The sequence below is a fragment of the Gordionus sp. m RMFG-2023 genome, chromosome 1, assembly GCF_954871325.1.
Source record: "Gordionus sp. m RMFG-2023 chromosome 1, tfGorSpeb1-WG-v2, whole genome shotgun sequence".
Lineage (NCBI taxonomy): Eukaryota > Metazoa > Nematomorpha > Gordioida > Chordodea > Parachordodidae > Gordionus > Gordionus sp. m RMFG-2023.
In genome coordinates, this window is record NC_088775.1 from 85,532,374 (window position 1) to 85,547,779 (window position 15,406).

General features: G+C 27.3%; 1 protein-coding gene across 2 annotated transcripts in view; it reads left to right on the forward strand.

Moving 5' to 3' along the window:
* The first annotated feature begins 267 nt into the window (after window positions 1-267).
* The window catches only part of LOC135931253 (uncharacterized), a 29,188-nt gene continuing 14,049 nt past the window's right edge, over window positions 268-15,406 (forward strand). The window contains exon 1 of one of the 2 annotated variants that reach the window (XM_065468227.1): window positions 268-400. The gene's annotated coding sequence lies outside the window, so the exon portion shown is untranslated. The remainder of the gene's footprint in view (window positions 401-15,406) is intronic. The other variant, XM_065468228.1, reaches the window with a different exon arrangement.

Below are 15,406 nucleotides of genomic sequence, written 5' to 3' on the forward strand. Positions count from 1 at the left end.
GGCTTAGAACCGAGGATGAAGATAAAATCATATCTGAATATCTCAAGAGATATTCTTTATCTAAAAGTATAATAAAAATTGGGATCTCTATTGATTGTTGTTAGTTAATTTCTTAACCTAAAGATTTTAAAAGAGGATATCCTTATAAAAAAAATTAGAGAAGTTAATGATATTAATATTTATTAACATACTAGTAGACTTTCGATATACCGTCAAGAATGGAGACCTGATTGATTTCTATTATTTTTAAAAAAATGCCGATCATAAAAGAACTCCAATTCTGTTTAAATGATTTCGATCATTTTTTACAGATAACCAAATTAACAACTACATGTGCATTTTGAATTTTTATTATTTTTTGCCTAGTAAATGTTCTTTTCTTTACATTCCTAAATCTAAAGTAATAATATAATATATCTTATCTAGTCATATAAATATTAATATTATGAGATAACTGAATTTTTAGCTCTTAATTTATAAAAAAAAAATCATAGTGTATAAAAATTATTATTTAGGTTGCTTAAGTTTATACAACATGATCATATATATATTTAAATATGATAAATTAATTATATTTAATGCTCAATTTTAAAAATAATTAGTTACTATATACTTTTTATATTGTGGCTACAAGGTTATATCTATTAATATTTCAGCCAAATTATAGATTTTTGATTGAAATATCAAATAAATTAAATTTTTTTCAAATAAATAATTCTTGCTTTAAGTTGTTCTTCTCATTACCATATTTAAAATCACAAATCTATGACTAGCTTGAATATCTTATATTTAAACTTGTTTCTTATATAAGTTTTAATGCTACTAAAATATATTTAATTAATTGTTAGAGAATAATATGATAAATACTTTAATTTTGCCTAAAGCCATTTTTGAATGAAAAGCTAGTCATATAAAATCTATTGGATATATATTTATAGAACATTAATATTTTTATATGATAAATCATTTATTGGTGTATCCAGGACTTTCCTAATGGTGGTTGAGACTTTTCCTAGATAAATTTTATTGGGAGGCCCTCAATCTCACTTTTTGCATCTATCTTACTTTTAAAAAATAATCTTGGTACACATTTTTTCAGAAAAAATTTTACTGCTAAAAATAGCTAAATAGAGTCTGAACCCAACCCTAGAATTCCCAGAACTACTTTAAATTTAAGAACTGAAACTTAAATACACTTTAAAATTTTTAGAAAAAAAATATAGATGAGACCACTTATTATGCATAATTTCTTATTTACTCATCTTTTGGAAGGGAAGGGTGGCAAGGATATAAATTTTTATTTTAAAATTATATTTATAAACTTTGCAAAATTTTTAATATATGGATTATTGATGCCAAATCACTCCATTTTATTTTAAAAATGACGAACTCAATATTTTAGGTAGAAAAATATTGCCAAAGTTTAGAGATTTCACTAATAGATGTCCAAACATTTCTGCCATTTATGAGCAAAATCTTCAGGCTTGCATAATATTTATCTGGAGATAATACTGAGTTAGCCATTATAAAAAAATTGGCTGAAAAGAAACAATTTTGCATCACTAATATGGGGACCTCTCTCCCTACTTATGGCCTATGAAATTATTGAATAGGACTTTCTTTTTAAAAGATAATGTACCAAAATAATTTAAAGAAATTGTTTTGTTAATATTTCATCTGAAACAATTTTTTTCATTTAGTTTCTTTAATTTCTTTTATCATAAATGATTCTTACAACCATTCTTTTTTATAATAGGAATGCATTTTTCTGCAATTTTTTGAAAAAAAAGACTTTATTATATTTAAAAGTTGTGCCAATATTAAAGGGTATTGGGTTCAATATTTTTCATTTTTTAAAAACAAATGGATCCAAAAAAAACTTCTATATTGTTATTTTTGGTTATTTTATTATTTATATATAATTAATTATATATCATTTTTTTTATTTTACTTCCCATTATTAATGAATTGAATAAAAGGAACTTAAAAAAATTTAATTGTATTATTTTTTAAAAAAAAGGATATTATTATTTGAAACAAGAAAAGGATTTTAAAAATATTTAAGAAGTCACATTCAACCATAAATTCCCCACCTTTTAAATGCCATGATTAATTTTTGGGAATAAAAAAAATAATATACTTAATTATTCAAGATAGATAATGCAATGAGAAACGGGATATTTATAACTGTTTCATTTTTTCCCATAGTTTATAGTTATTTATTTTTTTGTAGAAAATATTGGTTTTTTATGGCATAAATAAATTACGGAATCCGTTATCTCGAACAGCTAATTATTGATTCTTATAGCGAGATTAAGGAAAGAATTCTTTTAAAAAAATTTTTGAATATATTCTATATCATCTAGCGAAATTTTATTTCTGTTTTCTATTTATCATAGCGAATAGAAATACTTCTTTTACGATAAAATGTACAATTACAACAAAGTTGCACTTTTATTGATTATAATATTTATACATTTTATAGATAATTTTAATCCGATAAGATTATCCCCCCCCCCATATATAATCACAAAGAAAATGTTAGTTTAAAGTGAATATTATGGTAATAATTTACATTCGATCAATTTTATATCAACAAAAAAATTTATGATTTATAATATTAGGGAATAGTATAGTTATGCTCTATTCATATTCGGAAATGATTGGCGTTTGTATTTGAGCACTATACGGACCTGTCTAGAATTCTTTAAGGCTGTTTAAGTCGGAACCTTCATTTAAAATTGGACCTAGAAAAAATATCATTAACCCTTTTTAATGGTTTTATAAAAAAAAATACTCATTTCAAAATAAAAGATCAATTCTTATTTTTCTTTAACTTTTTTTCCGGATTAAATATTAGAACCTATTTCGAAAATAAGAGTTCGAATCAGCTTCTGGCAGGACCTGAAAACTCAGTTCGATATTTAAATTTGACTCCGATTTGTTTTAAATAAAATCGAATCTTTTTTTAAAAAATGATGACATTTAATTATACGCACAAGTTGAGCATTTGCGTTTTTTCGTACTCTTTTAAGAAAAAAAACATCTTCTTTGTTTAAATTGAAGTTTCCTTTTTATTAGTATCATCGATTCGAAATTTTGATTAAGACCTCATTTATAGTAAACGCGATTTGTTCAAGCGGTGCGGTATTTAACTCTAGGTTATTTACAAAATCAAGCCAATAGATAGGTATAATTTATAAATATGGAGCGAAACGATGAAAACATTTTGATGACATTTGAAAAACATATGTTGCGACGTATATTTCAAAAATTATTATCACTGTGAAGAATCAGATATGATTTCGATAGCTTTAAATACCGCATCTCTTGAACAAAACTCGTTTACTATAAATGCGGCGCAAGTTACAAAAAAGAATTAGTTTTTATGTGTTATATTATCGTCTGGCTTTTTATTTCATTTTCTAAATTTCCCATTTAAAAGACAATTTATTTTTTTTATATTTTATATAATATTAAATTAAATTTACATATAATTAACCAGACTATGAAGAGATTTTTATTCCCCCCCCCCCTATTATTCTTATCTGCGTAACAAGGCTTTGTTTGCTTTCTTGCGAAAAAAAACTGAGTCAAACTGGTCGTAGACTAGTTTGCGTTTTTTTAAAATGGTTTCTAACGCAAAGCGATAATTTGACCAATTTACACCATACTATAATGCTCAATTTATTCGCACAATAAAGCTCATAGAGTAATATTTCAGAGTATAAATTGAAACTCATATTTTATTTTACACCACATACTTTTAGATATTTTACCACTTAAAAATCTGTGCATTTTATGCTAGTTGCGACAACGAACTTGATATAGGAAGTAACTTAAATATATGTGCACTCGAGTGATATTGGATATCATTATTCAATAATATTTTTTTTATATAAGCGCCATTTTAGTTTTTTTATAATTGTATTTATATTTTTTTAAATGTTATACTTTATTTTTTGTTTTCGATGGGGGAGAAACAATTTACGTTGTATATTGGATATGGAAAACATGTCGATACATATCTGATCCTTTGCAAGAGGTTCCAGGAGGAATTATTAATCCATCGGTTGTATTGGGGCCTGTCATTGGATCTTGGCTCTTAGCCCTGTTGATATTCTCGATTGTTCTGCTGATAGATAAGACAAAAAACTAAATAATCGGAATTATCCTTTTCTTTTGTCAATTAATAATGGTTAGCGCCTTTATAATAATAATATATAATCATAATTTTATTGCGAAGAAAATTTGAGCACTCATTTTTAATGTTTTTTAATAGTTCTGCTTTATATATTACATAAATATTTTACACTTTCATTTTTTTTATTAATAGAATCGATTTTTTTAGATCCTTTAGAGTAATATGAATAATTTGTAAAAAAATTGTTACTTGTTTTTTCCTTAAAATGTTTTTATTTAAGAAAAACTTCCTTTTTTAAAAAATATATAAGTTTGAAAAACGATTAAGTTATGACGTCATTACATTAGAGCCCTGTAAGTAGGCCGAACTTAAAAAAATTATCGGGCCCAATTAATTTAAATTTTCATTGCCCTAGATGCCATGGATAAATTATAAACTAAAAAAACGTAATTTTTTAAAAAACCGAGATTTTTTTAAAACGTTATATATAAAAAAATTTTATTTGGTGAGTTTATTTTTGTCATACAACGAATTTATTAATTTTTATTTGAATATTATGCATATTTAACAGAGTTGTTAAAAGATACATTTAAGTGGATCTGATACAGATACATCGAGAATATCTAGATAATACAATTTTTATCATACTTATATTCAGGGTTCGCCGTTGTTCTCGAGCAGAAATTGATTATGAGAGCACCAAATACTTAAACAACATTTTAATAATTTGTTCAAATTCAATTCGAAAACCATATAAAAAATAATGATTAAAATATCAATAAATACCTCTATTTTTATCGTTCTTTTGAACAAATTCTCTTAAAAATGTACAATATAAAAAATAATTTACATTAAACTTATAATTTGGTAATTAAAAGTTAGCGAAATATCTATAAATTAAAAAATTCTAAATAAATTTGTTTGCTTAAAATAATTTTGTGCATTGGTATAGTTTTTAATAATTAATGGACATCATGGTCAAGCAAGGATTTATATATTCCTTTACATGATAAAATTATCTTCTACAATCTCGAACTGACATCTATAGATTTAAATGGGGAAAAAATAATAATTAATGAATGTTTATATATTTTTATTATAAATCTTAATATTTATTTAAATTATATGCTCATATGAGATAAAATTAATTTTGCATTCAAATATTTTTATTTTTAAGATAAAAAAGCGTTTAATTACAGATCTAAATGTATCTTAAAAAGTATCCAAAAACAGCAGATACCTCTTAAATAGAATATAGATACATATATAGATACGGCATTATGTATCTAGATACTTTAACAACTATATTTATAATGTCAAAATATATTTAGAAAATTAAATACAAAAATCTCTTCATAATTTATTGGGAGAATCTATTTTATTTAAAAGTTTCTTCTCTTTGGAAATAATTTTGCGAACTCCTCGTAATTCATGTCAGAATTCGGCTTCTAATAAATCGAATGAGAGCGAAGAACAATTTTTTCGCCAAGACTTACTTAATAATTAAACTAAAATGTTTCATCTAAGTGAATGGAGAATTGGAAATATTTGATTACATATTTTTTTTTCAAGTTTATTGCTTGATTATCTAAGAATTTCATCCTTTTTTATGAGATTAATTTGATAAATTTTCAGTTTTGACGAATTTGCTGCATATCGTTTAAATTTACATTTTTAAGTTTAAAGCTATCTACAATTCTTTCAAAATGTTCGAACTTGATTGTATAGTTTTCATTGTCATAAATTTACAATATTTATATTTATTTAATCATTAAAATCATATCTTTTTTCAATATATTTGATAATATTTCAAATAGTTCTGAGCTACTGCTTTATAAGCTTTGACTTTATCTAATACACTTGCATAACCCAGATTTTACAGTTGTACCGTAAAATCTACGCTCATATTTGTCCCAGAAAATAATTGATATTTCATTAAATATGAATGAAATTATAGCTGTTTTTTTTAAACTAAATTCATAAATAAACTAGAGATTTTAAGATTTATGACTAAGCTGGATTTTTATAGGGAATTTTTAATTTCTTAATTTCCACTGACATTTGGTCGCGTTTTTTCTCGGGATAGGTAGGTCTACCCATGGCCCGAAGAAATGTTTTTTCCTTGATTGAGTATCACTCACAATTATTAAACGAATACTAAAAATGTTTTTTCGTATAATATTTTGTTATAAAATAGATAAACAAACAACCATTAATATTATCCAAGTTATCGCAGAATATATAAATTTAATTTGTCACTGTAACTTTATAAGTATTGTCAATAAAAAATTTAATTGGCTACTTTGTTATCATTTTTGGGAGAAACTGTATATATTAAATCATTCAAAATTTTTAAAAAAGAATTGATTTTTTTAAATTATATTATCGTCTGCCTTTTTATATCATCAATTTCTAAAAGTGTTTGGTGCTATTTTAATTTGTTCAGTCGTTATTTCATCTAGCCAAGGGGCTTTATTATACACAGTTTAGTGATTGCTTTCCCAATTTCAACGGAGGCGGGATTGAGTGTTCTCTTATGTTCGTTTTGCAGACGGCTTTTCTTGAGTCGAAGACCCTCATATAGTAATCTAAATAAAGCTATTAGCTCGTCTTGATCCGAAATTTGTTTCCCGAGTACCAATGTAAATATCTTTTTAAGGAAGGAATGGTTAACTAATGAGGCAGTAGTTAAAATCAATCAGCTTAAAGAAGGAAACGTTTTAAACAAAGAATTATGGAAGGACATATAAAAATGTTTGAGGAGCGATAGAAGGATATACATTGCAAAAATAGCTTTTGAAATTGATAAGGATATGAAGGAAAATAGAATATATGATGCGTACAATAAACTAAAATATTTTTGCAAACCCTATAGTTTCAAAAACTCCCATCTCTAGTTTTAAAGAACGGGAATATTTCGGATCAAGACGAGCAAATAGCTTTATGGTTAGATTACTATATGAAGGTCTTCGACTCAAGAAAAGCCGTCTGCCAAATGAACATAAGAGAACTCTCCCGCCTCTGTCCGGTTTCTCCACTGATGAAATTGGGAAAGTTATCACTAAACTGCGTAATAATAAAGCCCCTGGGCTAGATGAAATAACGGCTGAACATATTAAAATAGCATCAAACACTATATCATACTATCTACTACCTCTTTTTAACAAAATCTGGGATAGTGGTGAAACTACCAAAGAAGGGTATATCTCTTTATTATGTAATTTCCCCAAGATATACCCAAAAAATTTCAAAGATTATCGCGCGATTGCTTTCACATCTACTGTGTCTAAAATATTCATGGTTCTGATAAAGAACAGAATATGTCATCTCTGCCAACCTTGCTTCCGAAATATATTTGTGCCTACAGACCAAAGAAAAATATGCTGGAATCAATTTTAGCACTAAAAATAATAATGCAAAAATGTTGGAAATATAAAATTCCCGCCCACTTCACTTTCGTTAATTTCAGCAGAGCTTTTGACAATGTAAATCATGATGCTTTATGGAAGACGCTGTTGGAATGCGGGATCGAATCAAATATAATTCACATTAAAAACTACATGAATCTTACCGGTTGTATCAAAATCAACAATAAGACATCCCCCCTTTCAAGATTAAGAAAGGTGTGAAACAAGGATGTGTACTACCTCTTCTGTTTAATATCATAATGTCTTAAATTATAAATGAAGTCTCGGGAGCCGCCAGTTTAATGGATCTGAGCTCAAACGCAAAGTTACATCTAGAAAATAGGATAATATCATATGCGGATGACATCGCTGTTGTGTCTGTAAGCATCAAAGAAACGGAAAATTTGTTATACCTTTTAGAAAATTTAAGTCTAAAAATGGGATTGAAAATAAATTTTAACAAAACAGTCATTCTTCCTTCCTCTAGTGCAGCCCAAAATCCAAATATTATAATTGGTGGTAATATTATTAAGGTAATAGATAAAATTAAATACTTAGGCATATTGATGGACAACAAGGGCTGCTGTAAAGAAGAAAATAAGAATACAAAAGGCGAAAGGGGCTTTTTACAAGTATATGAAAATATGGAAAACAAAGGAGATCTCTGTTTACATCAAACTTAGAACTTTTAAAATTATCCCCATATTGAATTTTTTTTGGGGGGGGGAGGGGGCTTATGGGAATTAATAAAGCAGAAAATAGGAGAGACTCCAATCCTTTAAATAAGTGTCTTAGAATCGTAAATGGCATTTTTTATCCGAAGGTTATAAATAATAATTTATGGAAAACATCTAAGCATACTCATACACATCACCGAAACGCCGCATTCAATTTTTGGCCCATATCATAAGAAATTTGGATCAAAATTTAGATGATGCCATTACATGGCTTTACACTTATAATAAGAAAGAATATACAAAATATAAATCTCTCTGGTACTATAAGACTATTAAAGATGTAATGGAGTTAAATCTAAATATGAAACAATTCATTAAATTAAATAGTTGCAAAAAGTCCATTAAAAGACTTTTCAGGATAAAGGAAAAATATTTCAAATGAAATATCACCTGTGATTAAAATTTCAATCGTCAACATCTTTTTTCAAATATGTGACGTTTCTAAATCAGGACAAATAGCAAATTGAATGGGTAGGTACTTTAATTCTTTTATAAACACTTTAAACTTAAAATCAGTCACAACCCATCCTTAAAGTAATTTACTTAAACTGCAGTTCTTGGGCATAGGCTCTTTTTTTGCCCCGCTCCTTTTGGTTTTTTAAGCCTATGGACGTCTGCGACATTTTTCGAAATGTTGAGCGTACAAGTACACGCGGCTTGCCCACAAAACATGTGGAGGGCTCCTCATATTTTTTTTAACTTATACCCAAATTAACTTTTGTTCCAATTAGATGGAAATGAGGAAAACCTGGCGTAGCTCTATTGTTACTCAACAGCAGAGGGTATATGCGCTATATATCACGTAAATATTCCATTTTAAAGGAATAGTTTTTTTTGTTACATTTTATATAATATTTAATTTAATTTACATATTAATTAAACAACTAGAAAACAATTTTTAGTACCCCCCCTCCTTATTTTTTTCAAGGGGTTTCTAAATACAAGTTTGAGTTTTACGATATCATTTGAGATGCATTATTTGCGTTTGAAGAGCGCAATTGTAAAATCGTCGCTTTTGAGTGTTAGAATGGACTATCTAACAACTCACCACCCTTAAACCGAGATTTAATTTCGTTATATCTAAGTTTGGGTTATTTTTAAAACTAAATTTTTCAATTCAGACCAGAAGCCTATTTGATGTAACCATTCTACGTAATTCGGTTATAGTCAGAGACGCCTCGACCGATGACTCACGGAATCGATCGTTATCGGTTTCGACGGACGGTTATAATTTTAACCGCCAAAACGATCATTCCTTCCAAACTATAAATGCTTTGTTTAGCTGCACCAAAATTATTTTTAAAAATAAGCCTTTAAAACTTTCTTACCAAAAATTTAATTAATCGTTATGATTAAATTTTTAGAATGTTCTATAAATATATATTTGATTACTTATTCGTTTGTAATTAGTAAACTCACATAAAAATAAAATTATTACAAGAATATTCTTAGAACCATGATAGTTATATTAGTTTACCAAATTTTCTGACCCCATTGAAGGCTAGCAAAAAATAGTTTTATTAAGGCTAAGTTCAAAATCTTTTAAAAAATTCGAATTATTTTGAAACCTTCAGAAGTTTTATAATTTTTTAATGAAAATTTCTAGAATTATATTTTTGGACACGTAATTTTATTTAAAAAAGTTTATATATTTTATTTTTATTCTATAAAGTTTTTAAAAAATATGCGATTCGTATTTTTTGATATTTTTGGACTATCCTTAAAAATAAATATTTTGTCATTAAATAAACATTCGTTCAATGAATTGTATATCATTTTTTTTGCATCATTTCGTTGGGTTATTGACAACTTAAACTAATTTGTTAAACAACGACTTATTTTCTAATACGTTTATTGATTCTGGATTCTGGATCGAATCATGTCATAACCTATGAGCCCCGTATTTGGGACTTTGCCAAACCTATATCTAACCTCGATCCGAAAATATTTCGGTTTATGAATTCGGATCCTCCTTGTCGGGAATTTTTGGTCATTTACGATTGATTTCTAAACAAATTTTAAAAAAATTTAGGTTGCTTACATGTTTTTTTTTGTTCATGTACTACTTGTCCTAGCATGATTTTTAAAATATTATTCGTCGAAAAATTTTTTTATCCATTTTTCGCATTTATTTAATTTGAAAAATTTTCGTATTATCCAAAATTTATCTCATTGTTCAAAATTTATCGTAGAGTATTAAAACTTATAAATATTTTAAATTATTTGTAATTATTTAACATGTATCTTTTTAACGGAACGTTTTATTATTTTTTACTTTATTTTCACATCTAAATTTTAATAATCTAATTTATATCAGTTTGAAAAATCTACCTTTAAAAAAGAAAGATTTTTGATCACCTTTATATATAATCTTTCAAGATAAAATCAAAAAATATTTTTTTTCAAAAATATTCAGAGATTTATTCATTTGAAGATTTATTTCATACTCTGACCTTAATTTTTGAAAATATTATTTAAAGAATTTAATTTTTGAAGAATATTCAACGAATCAAATCGGTTGTTTTTATTATTCGTACGAAAGCAAATAAGGAATTATTCGATTATGAATCGAATACTTCATCTTTATAGTAGGTATAATTTATATTATATTTAATTGTTGTGTAATCCAATCAATAATTTACCTTTCTTGGATTATTAAAAAAAACCCTTTATTTACATAGATGGAAATTTTTATTTTGACAAATCAATAAACTTTTATCTTTTCATCATAACTTGCACTCTAGTTTTAAAATAGATCAAAAAAAATCTAAAAAAAAAATAATTCTTAATATAATATTAATATATTAAAAGAAGTCGGTATTGAACTTATTTTTATATAAATTATTTAAAAATTGTAATATATATATATAACTATTTATTTTTAAAAGATAAAAACCTCCCAGGCTATTTTAAAAGTTTTTTCCAAAAAATAATGAAAAAATTATAATAATGATATCCAATTTCCGAAGAAGGCATCTATCCACATCCTTTAATAGATAATTTTACCTTCTTTTTATGGCCCAGATTTTTTTAAAAATATTTTATTTTTAACTTTTTAGCTAATAATAGCGATACGGCCCTGCCCGAGTATATTTTTTTAAAAAAATTTCAGGCCCGTTATATTTATAAAAATTAAAATTCGGCCCGGGCTTTGAACCGGGTCTGCAGGTCTCTGATATTTCATATTTTTTATTTTTAAAATTGGGAAAATCCCCTTAACCCTACCCATCCCATATTTGCTTATTTTATTTAGAAACTTACCTGGTAATAAAATTCCATTATTTATCTGGTTAAAATATTTTTTAAATAATAACTATTTGCTGCTTATTTTGGTGCGAAGGAAAAAAATGTACTTTATTTATATTTCAAAAAAATATTGAGGTAGAATTTTGTAATATGAAATGGGCCTGTATATATAGATATTATGTTATATTGAAAGCAGGATTTTGGTATTTTTTATTCTCACAATTATTGTTTGCTTCATACACAATTCATTAATAATAGAGGGTGGGAAAGCGATTATATTGATTTTTTGTGAAAACAGTTATCCTGTACTCCCCATCGACTATATGGCTTATCATGCAGAAGGGATAGATAAAAATTTTTTTATATAATGTTATCTTGTATCTGAGATACTCTTATTATATAAAAAATATTTTTTATTATGATACAATTTTTTTATATATAAAGAATCTGTATCTCTAAATTCTGTTTTTGGGGACCTGCCCAACATTGGTTATGCATTAGATTTAAATATTCTTTTATAACTTTGATATTTATTACATAATATTATTTTTAAAATGAACTGTAAATTATTTTTTAAATTTTTCCTTTTTTTAAAAATATTAATTTTATGACTATAAATTGATATTCAATCAGACAAAAGGGTAGAATAAGAAAGAAATATAACAGAAATATATTTTGTGCCACGGGTCGGAGCATATATTTTATTGATGATTTTGCCGCCGGCCTGTATGCAGGGTTGACGGCCCAGGAAAATAATTTGTTATAAAAAAGTGCCAGCTCGGTCACATATATTTTATCGAATTAGTTTCTTTGTCTTAGCGATAATCGGATTATCGGTTCTATTTTTCCGATCCAAAAAAATGAAGGTCATTTTCGATCGAGTTCTGAGAGAATATCTGCCCAAGTCCGAACTATCCTAAGGCTCTATTTACGGCAGTCATTTATAAGTTATTCGTGTTTCACTATTTGAATTTACGCGTAATGTCGTATTGTATATGGGAATGAAATCAATGGGGATTCCTCTTACTTTTGCCGAGGGCCATTTTAAATTAGAATATCAAACCCTGGTGCCTTTTAGAAATTTTTTTTGCTATGAATTTGTATAATTTTTGAACCTATAATAATAGATGGGTAGTTTAAAAGTTCCTGGGAAGATTGTCTTGCTGAATGAAAATATTCTAATATTATGCTGGAATATGTTTCCAGTCAAATCAGACTTAAAAAAAATTTTCAAATTATAATCGAGAGTTTCCGAATTATCCATAATACAAAAAATGTTGTTAAACAACTCGATTTAGCCAAATTTAAAAATTTAAAAAAAATATATTACACGAGTCAAAAGCTCATAGACCGCGGAAAAGTTTGGACACCTATTAGCGATATCTCAAGACTTAGGTAATACGTTTTTTTGCTGAAATATTTATTTCGTCGTCTTTAGAAATTAGCCATGTCGCATTTGACATTGACACTACTAAATACGACGCATACTATTATTCAAAAGGATTTTCATAGAAATATTTAACGATATTTTTATGATAAAAGATCCAGGGACCGAACTGTTAAATGATTTTTTCTGCTAAAATATCCTTAAACCGGTTCATGCCACATGATTCTACGCTTATAAAATATTATTATTATTATATTGCTGAAATTAAATTTATACCCGAAAAAGATTATTGTTAATCAATTTTGATTGATAATTGTAAGTCATAATTTTTATAAGCATTAGTATATTGCCATTTTATAACATTTTAAATATTTTTAAGCTTATAATGCCTTAGAGATAAATTGAATTCAATATATAAATTATTCAAAATTAGTATTATAAATGACACATGAAAATGTAATATTACTGATTATAACACAACTATGAAGGACCATGCATCACCTAGCATATCTTGAGTGTCGCATAAAAAAAGGCCACCCTCTTAGAACTCAATAAAATTAACAAAATATCACAATAAAATATAATATAATTCGAATGTAGGTTATGTATACAAAAGGGTTCGGACCGATATTTTTATTTTTCATGAACCGAACTTGAACCGTTATTTTTATCCGAACACGAGCCGAACCAATATTTGGTCTGATCACCGGAAATATCACAAAGTTTTGTTTAAAAATCAAATAAAAAAAATAATTAATTCATCATTTTTAAAACGGTAAAGCATTATGCCTTTTCTTTTTTAAAAAAATATTTCTTTATTTTAAATTAACACCAGATCCATTTTCCATATACCATCCGCGAAAATAATTAAAATGTGTTTTTTTTTGTTTTATACAAGAAATAACCTTGAAATCTAAAGGAATAATTTTTTTTAATCAAAATCGTTTTTTCATTAAAATTCACGTATATTAAAAATATTTATAAAATTGATAATCTAAACATCAAAGGTGCGCTTAGGTTAGCATCTACTTATGATTTACTTGCCGGTGCCTCACATGATATCTATATCAAACTTTGCGCCAAACATCATAACTACCATCAACCCTATATATCCTCTTCCATACTCGATTCATAGGAAGAGAAAAGCCCTTACATTCCATTAGTATTCCGCCCATGAACTGGATGGAATTAGTCCTGTAATTCGGCAGAACATTACCTTCCCATTAATATTACCCCAATTTTCAATGCAATCAAATTTTGGCCGGTGATATTCAGGATTTACGTCTCTCACTCTTTTTGGTGCACGACTCATTGCTTTGCAAAAACCCAATATTGATATCAGACCAATTGTTATAGGTTCTTCATTTAGGCACCTTGTTGCCTAAATGATTTCCTCTAGAATTAAGCATGATGCATCTCTCATCTTGAGTCTTTTTCATCTGGGCGTTGGAGTTGGCCGTGGTTGTGAGGCTGCGATACACTTAACTCATATAACAATCCTTCCAATGAAATCTTAATAAAGATCGACTTTGTCAATACCTTTAATACCCTCTATTGGAATTCTTCTATAAAATCCTCGAGCACTCTTTCCTGAATATAGAAAATTTTTCCATTCCAACTATCAATCTTCCACTTTACAATTCAATTCCTATAAATTCCTTCTAAAGAAAGGATTCAACGCTATTTTGTCTCGGAATCAACGATATTGATAAATGAGATCAATAAAGCGATCTATATAATATTAGAGATCAGCTCTTCTTTAGGGTTAATTCTGAATCAAAGCAAATCAGAATTCATCCAACTAAATAGTTCCGAAATTAACTCACACAATTTTAGAGTCATTAATCAAGATCTACAGAAACTCAACTGTTTGCACCTTTCTGGATTCAACCCTTGTGACTCTTATCAAATTGGGTTATATCCTTCTCCTTTCCTCTCATAAGTCATTTTTTCTGTTGAATTTTTTTTTAATACACCGCCCATTCTTTACGCTCTTAGGGCTTCTTCTGTTTTAAATATTCTGGTCCTTAGAATGTATATGAAACGGGAATCAAGGAACTTACTGGAAAGATACTAAATCTTAAGTTCGGAAAAATTTCTCGGGCTCAAGCTTCTCTACCAATAAAATTTGGCGGTTTTGGCATCAGATCTCCTTCTGATTTCACTTTAATAACTTTTATCTCAAGTTGTTAACAAAACCAATTGTTACCGCTCACTCTCCTATAGACGATTCGTCGTACACTTAGCTCGAAATCTTGTCGATAATCCTTTACCTGCCACGTGCAAACAAAAGGAATGGGGCATCCCAGTTGCCTGCTGCACCGAAACTACTTTCAAGCAATTAAGCTCACCAAAAATTTACTCTTGCCATTGTAATCCATCAATTGCTCAATTACCCAACCTTACCGTTGCTCTGGATTTAATGTTCCTGTTGACTCGAAGGGTCGACATAGTCTGAACTGCTGTCCATGCAAAGGGCGTATTA